Genomic DNA, 12,850 nt, shown 5'->3' with positions numbered 1-12,850 from the left:
AAATTTCCTAGTCTGAACTCACTCATTTGGCTGTAATTTCTTCGCAAGAAGCTGGCTTAAAATAATGGAAACTTCTTGTACCCGGTATTGTTTGATCCATTTGAAATCTAGTTTTAAGCATTGTTCTTTTAGTTTCAATTTCTTCTTCCTTTAAAAATATAGTTTTGAGAATAAACTTTTGCAAAAATTGTACCTTTGTTCAGCGTTTATTATCTGCTCACTTTGCCTACTGCTCTGCAAGTTTTTTTTCGTAAAAGTTCTCTTGACTCTGGCCCCAATTGCATCGCATGTTGTTTTACCATGACTCGTAGTGTGAAATGACCAGCTTGCATTTAATTTAAAATATTTACACTGAAAACCTAAATTTATCATACTTCTGAAGTTTTTGTACTGAGCACTGCAACCATTTGTAAAATACTCAATTTGGTCGACTTCAGGAAAGTTTTGTTTTATGAAATCTATGGTTTTTTGTTGTATGTATAAGCAAATGGTACATCATGCCTTAATCATTTGAAATGACACACAATGATGTTTCTTTTATGGTGGACTCTTCATTTTTAGAAAAAAATCACTACTGGATGAACTGAGCAGCTCAAGTGGGCCCAGTTGCACTTCGTTTTGCAGAATGAAGTTATAGTTTTCTGCAAAATCCTTAAGAACTAAAACCTCATTAAATGCCAAATTTTCTTTTCTCTGTTTCATGCAAGAGTTTTGAGTTTTAGTGATGTAAGAATGAGGTATCAGAGACTCAATTCTTTTTACAGTAAAATCAATAAACTCCTTGCAAGGTAGTAGCATTGTTTGTAAAGTCATTCTGCCATCACTTGAAATCCACTGTAAAAATTTAATGTCTTCATCTTCATCGTAGTCTTCTAGTATTTCTCTTAGATGTAGCTGCAGTGATTCACTTGTTTTCGGGCACACATCACAATGTCTATCACAAACCAATTTGTCCATCATAGTGTGTATTGATTCTTTATCATGCTGGTTCAGAGCATTTGCTGAATGCTCAACATTTTGGTGGTACAAGCAGACACAGCAAAATTTGGAAAATCTAATTTTAATATATGAATGTTTAAAGGAAAACAAAATAAACAGTCCCTCTAAGTTGCGTAAAAGAATTATTCTCTGCTTTTAAGTATTTTTTTATACTAACTTTGCCTTTAGCACCTGGCAACATGTAAGAAAATTCAGCATCTTCATAAAACAGTGTCTGTTGTTTCTTGGGAAGTGGTTCTGCCATGTTTGAGTTCTGTCAGAGCCAAAATACCTTGTTCGTTTGCAAGCATTCTGGCTTTTCACACTAAATATTCTGATACATTATATTTTTGTGCTGCTTTTCTGCGAGACCAAGACTTTGGAGTGATTGTTAATATCCTGATTTTTTTCCCGTTTGGTTAAGTTTGTCCTTCATAGCAACCACAAAATGATCAAGATCCTCAGATCTTGTCTTCAATTTATTACCTTGAGTTGTACTGCCAGATTCACTTGAATCATTAGATTTTTGTACTTTCAAAACAAATGACAACTTTTTTTAACCTGGTCTTTTGCCTTTTTAAACTTCTTTTTAGCATATTTTTTCTTCAGTTGGGTAGATAATGACTGAAGTTTAAGTGGTGTCACATCCAACCCTAAAAGAGTTTCATTCAACTTTTCTCATTCTACTGCTCTTTTTGCATTGGTTAAGTCACTCTCATTTGCTTCATCACTTTCAAGTAGAGCAATATCTCAATTATCTAAAGTAGGTGTTGCCTCTTTCAACAGTTTTCTACATGTACTGCACAACAGCTTTCCTGGCACTAAAATAATGTTCTTATTTTCCTTAACATATTTTGCTTTTTCCAGAGTAATTATCCTCAAATCTTTCTTCTTTGTTAAAGGTACAGAATATTTCTTAAATGGATCACAATAGGATTTTTGGTTCTTTTCAAAATACTTTAAAAAATAACACAAATGATTGGAACAAATATCATCTGTTTCACTGTACTGCTTATTAGTCTGCATAACTAAAATTTCTACTTCTTCTTTAGACAACTTTTCTGAAATTAAATAAATGTCTTTGCGTTTTGTCAGTGAAGTATTTTCACATGAAAAATTTAGTAATGAACCTACTGAACACTTAAAATTAGTATAATCTTCACTTGAACTTGCTCTCATCTCCATGGTAAGAAACACACACATACAAAACAATAGTTTTAAAAATAAAATTATGACTATGTTTATATAACAATTATTTAAAATGTCATGAAGCACAAAACAGTAGTCAGTTAACTTAAACAGAGCCAAATGCACATTGGTAGACTTGCAGTACAGGCAGGCTGGGGGAGGGAGAGACCATTTCATGTCTGTACTTGAATTTCACGTCTTGACGGAAAACTGCAGGCAGACTGCTGACTGGTGAATTTTTCATGTGCATACTTGCGTAGTAGTACTGCCTTATCTGAACTTCAACAAACTTCTCATGGCTCCAAAAATGTTGTATGTTTCTTGACTTTAACTTCAGCTAAATAAAACAAAAAAGATAAATAAAATTACAACTACAGTAAAATCTTTGTCCCAATTTAAAAATACACAACAAAAAATGTACTAATAAATTACTGTTTTAAGTAGCTGATTTTCCAAATTTTAGCTCTAAAACCTTTTACTTCTATATAACCTCTACTATAACCATTTGGAATCTTAAAGCAGCCATTCTCAACACTTTTGGAATGGGTAAAACTTATTTTGACTTCACTAAAAGATAAAACTGTTAAAACTCGAAACCCCACCAATTTTTTTGCACCATTTGAAAGGTAATTTTATGCTGTTTTCAACAATATATGGTTGTATTGGATTATTTAGAGAGAGATTTTAGCTATTCATAACTTCTACACCTACGTCGCAATTTTGAAATTAACAGTATTTTGAGTTTCAGTACAGTTTTTCAATATGATTGAACATTATAAATCGGAATTTTGTAGATCTATCAGTTTCAGTTTTTATATTAGAACAAAACAGTGAAAATTTCAAGGCTCTAGCTTCAAAACTAACAGATTTTGCTTCAAATTCAGTAAAAGCATGCACGCTGTAGTTACGTCTTAATTACCCTTGGAAATACAATTAGCCTAAAACTTTAAATGGTGATAACTCAGAAACTTAAGCCAAAATGCATGCTGCACCACAGTCACAGATTCCCTTTTACTGAACTCATAGATGCAAAAAAATCTTCTGTTGAATAATAGCCATCACACTTAAAAGTGACAAGGCATACACTACAGGCAGTGCAGTGGTGGAGTGCTCTAGCAGTAGTATTAGAAATTTGACATCTTCTTTCAAATTTGCTTGACAGAATTTAGTTTCATTGTATAGTCCAGGAAATATAGCCAGCTAAAATTGTGTCAGTCTTTCTGTACTGCCCTGTCTTTGGACCAAGGGGGCTCCTGGTGCTTCATTCCTTTCAATTGCTTTTGCAAGGATTGTTGAAAAAGAACCTCTGTGGACAATCCGGGCAGTGGCTGGATCTGTGGAACATAGTGCGTAAATGGGATTTGAGTTACAGAAGATGTTTTGGTTTGTAATGCCTTCATTTACTATTTTTGAATATATTTTGTATATGAACACAGTTCAGATCATAGTCTTGCCGTGGAACACTTCCTACTGTTTAAACATGTGGATAAAAAATCCTGTGTCAGGATTGCTAAAACTCCTTTATTGATTGGCAATGTATCTGGAAATAAATATGCAACCAGTCACATTTTTGTTTTTTGGTAAGATTTATTCTATCATGAACATGTTGAGCCATTGCAGGCTTATCATCAGAGAGAGATGTTACAAGAACATTATATTGTGCAGATGCCACTGGCAGAAATGATGGAAATTTGCTAATCAGTGACAAAATGTTCCTGAAACTGATAATTGTTGTGTTGTCTTGGGATATTCCTATTAAATCTGTTCCTATATTGTACGTTATCAAACTATGCACACAAATACCAGGTGCATCAAAAAAATGTATACACACTTTGAAGCGTAATAGAAAATTTATTTCTCATTCTACAATGTTAAATTTCTGGAAATGGAAAGTTTAAAGTCCAATTGGAAAAATAAATGTACTTTGCAAATGTGATTAATGTTCAAACTGGTGGCCTTCAGCATCAATACACTTCTGAGTACAAGTCACCACTGATTCCGTACATTGTACCAAAGTGTCCAATGAGATTTCTGCACACATCGCCTAAATATCATTCCAAAGTGTGTCCAGGTTACGTGGTTTACGTTTGTACACCTCATCTTTTACTGTGCCCCATAAGAAGAAATCGAGTGGTGTGAGGTCTGGAAAGCGTGCAGGAAACTCGATTGGTCCCCTGCGTCCTATCCACTGGCCGGGCACATTGTGATCCAGGTATGCTCGTACGTCCCTATGATAGTGCGGCAGGGTGCCATCTTGTTGGAAATAAAACTCACCATTACCGTATAATGCACGAATGGCAGGGAATATGGAGTGAGCAAGCATTGTTAGATACGTTTCTCCAGTAACAGTACCTTCAAAGCGGAAAGGCCGAATGAGCCCCTTGCAGACAAACCACACCACACATTTACACCAGGCAAATTCACAGCCTTTTCAACTGTAATGTGAGGATTATCTTCAGCCCAGTACACACAATTGTGCCTATTGGCAGTTCCATTGAGTCTGAATTGGGCTTCATCTGACCAAATTATGCTACCCATAAATCCCGGTTCACGTCTCACCATCTCCTGAACCCATTCACAAAATTCTAACCTTCGATCTGGATCGTCGTCACTTAGCTGTTGCACCAGCCTTGGAATGTACACACAAAACTTGCATTTCTTCAGAATGTGTAGCACACTACTAGCACTTACATGACTCTCACGCGCCGCTTGCCTTGAAGATTTTTGAGTTGAACGCTGAAACAGTTCCAAGACCACAGTTGTGGAATCATCACTTCTAGCTGTACGAGGTCGCGGTGATCGACCTTTATGCACATCACACACTGTTCTATGAATTTCGAATTTGTCTCGTAGACGTGTAATTGTTAACCTTGAAGGTCGTTCTGTATCATACTGTCTTCGAACCACAGCTACATTCTCAAACTTCCAGTACCACTTAATTATCTGCTTCCGCGCTTCAAAGCTCAAATGCACATCTGCCATGTTGCAGTTACTTCCTTGCCACTGCTGCCACCTGTTGAAGAAACATAACATTACTTTCTCACAGATATTTAACCTTGTAGAACGGGAAATAAACTGTCTATGACAGTTCAAAGTGTGTATACATTTTTTGACGCACCCTGTATGCACAGTATTTATCCGTACTTGGTTTTACACTGATTCACAGAAAGTAAACACTGGATGTTCTTACAAAGAATATGGTTATGATTAATATTGCACTTTACTACATCATGATCTTCTGCATGAGATACACTGTATTGCAGTATAAATATTACTAGTACAGATATTATATGTAAGTAAATTTTGCTTGCTGCGGGAGCATGTTTATAGTGGCAATATGAATGTGATATGGCTTAAATGTTATACAAAAGGTAAACAGATAGAGTGGAATATTTACTATGTAATGGAAAATTTTTTATGTACGTTACAGAACACCATGTTTGTTACATGGCAAGGAGAACAGAATTTATGCAGGAAGATTAATATGTATTGTATTGTATACCTTGTTCTTGATGCATCAGTTTCTGCTGCTTTCTCTACAATAACATTAGCCTCTGCAGCTCTGAATTGGACAAATTCATTGTCTCATCTAATGTTTCCATTCTCAGTCTCCGCTATTTCGACACTCCCTCATGCCCCAAAACAGGTGATAGAGCAGGTATAATGATTTCTGGACCCATCAGATCTGCAACGTCTGCTGCAACAATTTGCGGTTGCTGCGAAACTGATTGTGGTTCGAAGAATTTGTAATCGGTATCGGTTACCTCTGAACTACTCCCTGGGGAAGAGATGATTAAAAAAAAAAAAAAGTAATAGTAGCGTGTGTCAAGATTCAGTACAAATAGCAAGCAGGTTTATGCAGAAATGTGGGAGAGGTTTGTCCTATTTCATGCATAGTACACTGATAATTTTATGGAAAATTGTTCAAATATTGTACAAATTTTACCAAAAATTGTTTCATTTTCACACGTTAAAAATAAAAATTTTGGTGATTCCCAATTTTGAAACATTAAGTACATAAAAAAAAACTTAAAAGTATAAAAGTATGGGTCTTGCCAGGAATTATGAGGATAGTTGGGTTGCAATCACCTCCGTCTAAAAACTTCAAAACTATCTGTTCCCAATTTTTTAGTGAGATCTTAATGTTGCCCATCTTATTGACATCCGTATTAGACTTGATGCATGATTTCATATTGTGCAGTGTTTTCATAATCTGCCCATCTGAAATTTCTTTTCCAAAACTAACCTTGTAACAGTGTTGTATTTCCTTAATACTATCTGCCTTCTCCCTTCTTGCGGCCGGAGTTTGTGATTAGCTGGATAACCTTTTATGATATTTTCATGAGGGCTAATTCAGAATCTTCCATTTTGGCACAGAAATAACGTAAGAAAAACTTTCGGTAACACAAACAAACTCAAGTGAAACAAACTGAGAAACAAAGATGTTGGATTTTAATCTCTTTGCTGAGAACTTACGCAATAAGGAGGGGAGGTAGTGAGAAAGTACTCTCGGGTCAGAGATTATGCTTCATAGTTTTTATTCATAAGAATATGGTACCTCTCTGATAATGTGCTTTGGCTCTGAGTATTTACTCTGGAGAATATTCTCGTTTTCATTCATACAACCATTCTGATGTAATTTTCATTCTTTTCTCATTTGTTAGGCTGTAACATTTCCACTCCACAGAAAGTCAGATCTGATTCGCTAGACATCTCAAATAAATAGTGTTAATACATTTCATGTTCCAACCAATTGAAATTTCTTTGCACTCCTCATAGCAAAGGTGATTTTATATGATTAAACAAAATGATTACCTCAGTATTAACAATCAAGCATAAACAGCAAAATAGTTAACAGACCACTACAACGGCTTCCAAAAGAATAATGTGAACACACTCGTGGAGTCCCCCCCACCCCCCGCCCACCCCCAACTCCAGCCAGACAGCTCTGCATATGTGTGAATTTGGCAATTGTTGTTACTGCTCATACAGCAAACAGCCCCACTTCAAGTAGCCAGAAGTTTGAGAAAGTGTTGGTCATTGATGATTTCTGCTCTGTTCATGTGTACGAGACCGCTGGTACTTGCTCAAACAATTCTCGTGCCTCCAGCTATGCATTGCCACTCCTAACTCATTATCGACCAAAATATGACACCTGTCATTTTTCTTGTTACCTCTTCATTTGCTTAATTAACATGGCAACAGTCTCGATGTATTTACATTGCAACTGTAAACCCAGGGACCATGGAGTACTCGTTCTCGTTGGAGACACAGAGTCTCTGTGTGTGTGTGTGTGTGTGTGTGTGTGTGTGTGTGTGTGTGTGTGTGTAACAGGGGAGCTCCTTCCATAGAAATGCCTAAAGCTGGCTACACATGTCCTGATATGTCTTCATGTCAGATAGGCTGTCAAGGGCAGACAATCCCCTTGTGAGATGGGTGCTGCGGCCATTATTGAAGGCCGTACAACTGCCAGACGGCACACTTATACCTGAACTGGGTAGTCAGGACTGTGTGTGGTCCACATAACAAGGTGCAATTGAAAATCGCGAACTCTAACTTCTTATCTCGTGTTTTCTACTGAAAATCTCGTGCTTGTACTCTTTGTTAACTTTACTATTACAGAGATCGCCTAAACTGTATTTTTTTTTTATTAGTCCTGTGCGCAAAAAATAAGTTACTTGGTCTTTCTGCTGCCACTGCTTGATCTGCTGCATTCCATTATTTAACAAAAACATAAAAAAAAACCTATTATTCATGGTGAGTGCAATGCATGTTCTGTATGGCGGCTCCTGCTGTTGCTGCGGCTGCTGCTGCTTACTACAACTACATATAATTCAAGAGAAAGGGTTTGGTCAAATCTAAACTCGATAAATGATAACCCAAACAAGTAATTCCTGTTTTCAAAAACTATATTCTGAAAGCGATTCTTTCTCATTCAATTGACAAAACGCTAGAAGCTCTTTGAACAATCACTTTGTATGTACATCTGCCTCCAGTGGCATTAAAGCAGTATTACAGATTAATCAAACTCTTGAGACAGACTGAAATACTTCTCAATTAAATACATAGTGAAACAATTCCCTGACAATTACAAAAGAAATCAATGACAAAATCAATACTTAATCTGTTCACCTAATAAGGGTTTCCCCTTAAGAATTCAACTCCTATCATTATCAAAATTACCGTCTGCTGCTACACACATTCACAAACCCTTTTCTTTAAATTAATAAGCGCGCTGCAAATTATAAAAAATATCAACCCAATACCAAATCCTGTGTCGCTGCTGGCGGACACGACAGCTCGACGACGACCCCTCGCCCAACACACGTGTGCACCACAGTGGGCAGGCTCCTACACTGGCTTCCAAACTGCCAAGCATGACAACAATATCTTAGATGCCAGAGCTTGTGTATGCGCGCTGTAACCAACCTTTAAATCCTAAGAGAGTATTGCCAACTCTCATAAGCCCCAACCTCATTTTTGAAAATTTTCCAGGGTGATTCTTGCCTGACATATTGGCAAGGAACAAACAGTAAAATTTTTTACAGAACAATGAAAAATTTAGGTAAAGAGAAAAAATGTTACAGTTTATATCCAATGACTAAACGAATTTCTTGCTTAGCATCTAAGTAAAATTTTTTTACAAAAGATGAAAATTTTCTTGCATGGCATATAGGCAAGAGAAAAATATTAAAATTTTATACAAAATGGCAGAAATGTTGCTTGCCTAATTGATTGGAAAGGAGAAAACATGGCTCCTTTTACAAAAATAATATGTAAATGTTGCTAACCCAGTATATATATAATAAGAAAACCTCAAAGGAAATATAACAAGTTTCTTACATAAGTAGATAAAAAAAATCATATAAGTTTTAACAAATGTGTAACAATAACTATTTAAGCATTGAATAGTCTTCAATAAGCTAACATAACCTAATAACCAGTAAAGAATAATATTTTATTTTGTGCATTTGGGCACTTACGTTTCCATGACATTAATCAGTAGTGGTCTGACTACATGATATTTTATGTTTTTATGCTCGCAGATCCCTCTGGTCAAAAGAAACCAGGTCTACATGTTTTAAGTGCAGCAGACTCAGGGACTTCATATCCACTGACAACCACACCTGTTGTAAAATTTTCCTCTGGTGAGACAATTTGACAATGTGGGCAGACTCAGGGACCTCGTGTCCACTGACAACCACATGTCACTGCGTTATTGCATAAGTACCTCCTCAAACTTATGTAGTACAAGTCTCAGTCGAGTATTTCTGTATACTGGAAATGTCATATTTTATAGAAAATAGATTCTCCCTTTAAAATACGATATCTCCTAACCTGATTACAGAAATTAAGCAAGGAATAATATTATATCGTATGAACAGGCATGTGAGCTCTGAGCTCATTTAAATGTTTTCTTTAACTCTATTGACACAGCAATTATAGATTTGTGGCATATATCTCAAGTCATGAATAATGTGAGGCTCACCACACAGTGGCATAGTCAGTTTTCTTTAAATTTCTTGCCACAGCAATCACAGATTTGTGGAGTGTATTTTTCAATTCAGTCATAATATGAGGCTCACCACATGCTGGCAAGTTAATTTCCTTACGATTAGTTTGGCCAATAACAGTGGCAAAGTTTTGATTGTGACCATGAATCATTACAAATGTGGCACCACACAAAAAATATTATTTTAATTTCAAGGCATAAATCCTATGCCGTCGAACTCTAATTACCTACTATTTTTACATTACTAGTGATGCTGAAAAAGAATGTTACAATATTTGTTACAATAATTGTTATGTACGTTTTGCTTATAAAATATTTAAATAATCCTACAAATAGAAAAGTAATTCCATAGTGATCCTAGTATATATAACAAAAGTTACAGAATCATTTATAAAAACTCTAGCCTACAGCTTGCCAAATCAATTCATGAATATGTACAAAATTTAGTGAATAATTACGTGACTGCGTCAGAATTTTTACACTCTAATTACTAAGTTATACCAAATTTATGATTATCAGTCTATAATGACTGTCAATATTTCTGATGTCAAATGTCAATGTCTGTGGTATAGTGGCTCAATCGTTTTTATATGGAGTCCTCAGTGTCTCTGTTTGGAGGCCTCCCTAGTCTTTGTATGAATCTGTGTGGCCATACCTTGGATGGTCACAAAGAACAAGAAAAAGGAACAACCTACAAACCACATAAAAAAAATAGATTATTCACAAAATACAACACACAAAATCCCTCCATCTGTCCAGTAGAAACTGAAACAAATGGTTTATTCTGTTGTGAATTGGCAGGAGCCAATTCACGGGGTTTGGAGGAAGCCGAAAGGCACGCGTTTAAGCTCACGCAGACTGGCGTGAGGTCTGGAACAAGGTAAAGTAATTATAGTAGCCAAAAATAGTACATAGCTTCTGGAATACTTAACTTTAATCCATAATTGGTGAACATCGCTCTTGGCGGTACATGTATTACAATCTCAATAGGAAATGATAATAGCGCCTTGCTAGGTCGTAGCAAATGACGTAGCTGAAGGCTATGCTAACTATCGTCTTGGCAAATGATAGCGTAATTTGTCAGTGAACCATTCCTAGCAACGTCGGCTGTACTACTCGGACGAGTGCTAGGAAGTCTCTCTAGACCTGCCGTGTGGCGGCGCTCGGTCTGCAATCACTGACAGTGCCGACACGCGGGTCCGACGTATACTAACGGACTGCGGCCGATTTAAAGGCTACCACCTAGCAAGTGTGGTGTCTGGCGGTGACACCACATATTCATCAAGGTGACAAGAAATAAATTTCCAATTAACCTCGTGCTGGAATCGGCACTGCATCACTAAATGACAATCGTGAAATCGAAAAACACAAGATAAATATTAAATTGACTTATTTTACACTACTATTTACACATTCATAAAATATGGCAGACACTCTCGCCTCTTGGCGTAAGAGTCATTTCATTCTGGAAAGAGTCCTTTCGTGACTCATAGCTATGTCTTAACTTTACTGTGACTTAAATCTTAAGTAAGTGTGTACTCTACCTTAACATTACTGTGACTTAAATTTTACACAAATGTGTATAAGCTATATCTTCCTTCATAGAATACCATTGTGGGTTTCTTCATTTAGAAGTGTATCTTTCTTACGTTCTCTTGTTCTATAACTCTGCAAAGTGCTTCCTCATTGTGTCACACTATTGACGAGTGGTCCATAAATCCTAACACGCCTTACCTGGCAAACTAATAAACACGAAAAATCCACATAAATCATCACTCTTCAAACTACCTCATAAATCAGAACAAGTGTCAGTTCGAAGGTTTCCTAATTATACTATTGCCCATCAAATATACCTTCTCAATTCAGAGCCACTTATACACTATATTTTACCTGAAGATAATGCCAACAGTTTCTGTTATTTCATGTTATTTCTCCCTAAAAAATGTTCATAGTTATTTCTTGCATTTTCCTTCAAATAAGTCACAAAAATTTCATTGTTTCAGTGAACAATCGCAAGATGTCAACAGCTGGTATAATCCTCTTGTCAGAAATGTCCCTTTGCAAAGTTCTCATTCTCTCGAACAATACAAATCGTTCATAATCATTCATTCTTGGTCTTTCGTACAGGATAGATTGATAGTAAAAGATTAATAGATAAACAGGTTAGTCAAAGATTATGAAACAGTAGTGAAAATTAAAATTGGAAGAATATACTGTAACGGCTGGGGCACCTGTGATAAGTGATGAAGACCTCGCGATTTCTCTGTTCGTATTGTCTCAAGTTCCACAGCGTTTGTGTGTGCGATGCGTCGTATACGGAAGGGTCCTTCATACACCGAGAAAAACTTCCTACTCAAATATTTTTCCCTTATGAGATAGTTGATGTGAATCTAAGCAATACCTTTTGACCTACCTGTAAATTCTTGACGTTGACTCGTGGATTATGCAGCTTCTTTCTTCTGTCTGCAGCTTTCTTGATGTTCTGTAATGCTATTTATTTATTTAGCATCCAATAGATCACACATGTGATATAGGATTTGTCATTTGATTACACACAACACATAACAACACACACACACACACACACACACACACACACATAATAAGTGGACAAACATATACAAACCACAAAACAGATTACATACACATAGTACATAAGTAGTGCACAAGAACTTAGTACACAAAAACAAAAGTACGTGCTCATGGTAAACAATTATAGATCATGAACTACGCCTTATACACAAAATGTATTACGGATATTTAACAGATTTTTCATAAGTACCATAATTACAAAGTTGAAAACATAATTAAATTAGTTTAATTTTTTTAAAAAATAAGTACAGGTTTCAATCCACAGTCTCAGACAGGTATTCATTTACACTGTAGTAGCATTTTTCCACCAAGTATTTTTTTACTTCATGCTTGAAATTATTTTTGCAATTCTTTAATTTGAGATGGAAGTGCATTTAAAAGCTTTATTCCTAAGTGGCTAACTTGTTTCTGACTTCTAGTTTTTGCTACATAGGGAATGTGGAAGTCTTTACAATGCCTCGTATTGTGATCATTGTAGCTTGAGTTGGTTTGGAGATCGCAGTTATTGTTACTGATCATTTCCAGGCATTTAAAAATATATATTTATTTATTTATTTATTTATTTATTCATCCTGTGGA

General features: G+C 36.0%; 1 long non-coding RNA gene across 1 annotated transcript in view; it reads left to right on the top strand.

Moving 5' to 3' along the window:
• Nucleotides 1-9,923, top strand: part of LOC126215378 (uncharacterized) — a 95,758-nt gene extending 85,835 nt beyond the window's left edge. Inside the window, exon 3 of the long non-coding RNA XR_007542131.1 lies at nucleotides 9,213-9,923. This is a non-coding gene — a long non-coding RNA (uncharacterized LOC126215378). The remainder of the gene's footprint in view (nucleotides 1-9,212) is intronic.
• The last annotated feature ends 2,927 nt before the right edge of the window (nucleotides 9,924-12,850 follow it).

This window comes from Schistocerca nitens, chromosome 12 (assembly GCF_023898315.1).
Source record: "Schistocerca nitens isolate TAMUIC-IGC-003100 chromosome 12, iqSchNite1.1, whole genome shotgun sequence".
NCBI classification, from domain to species: Eukaryota; Metazoa; Arthropoda; class Insecta; order Orthoptera; family Acrididae; genus Schistocerca; species Schistocerca nitens.
Note: the sequence above shows the minus strand (reverse complement) of the source record. Positions and strands in the feature narration are given on the sequence as shown.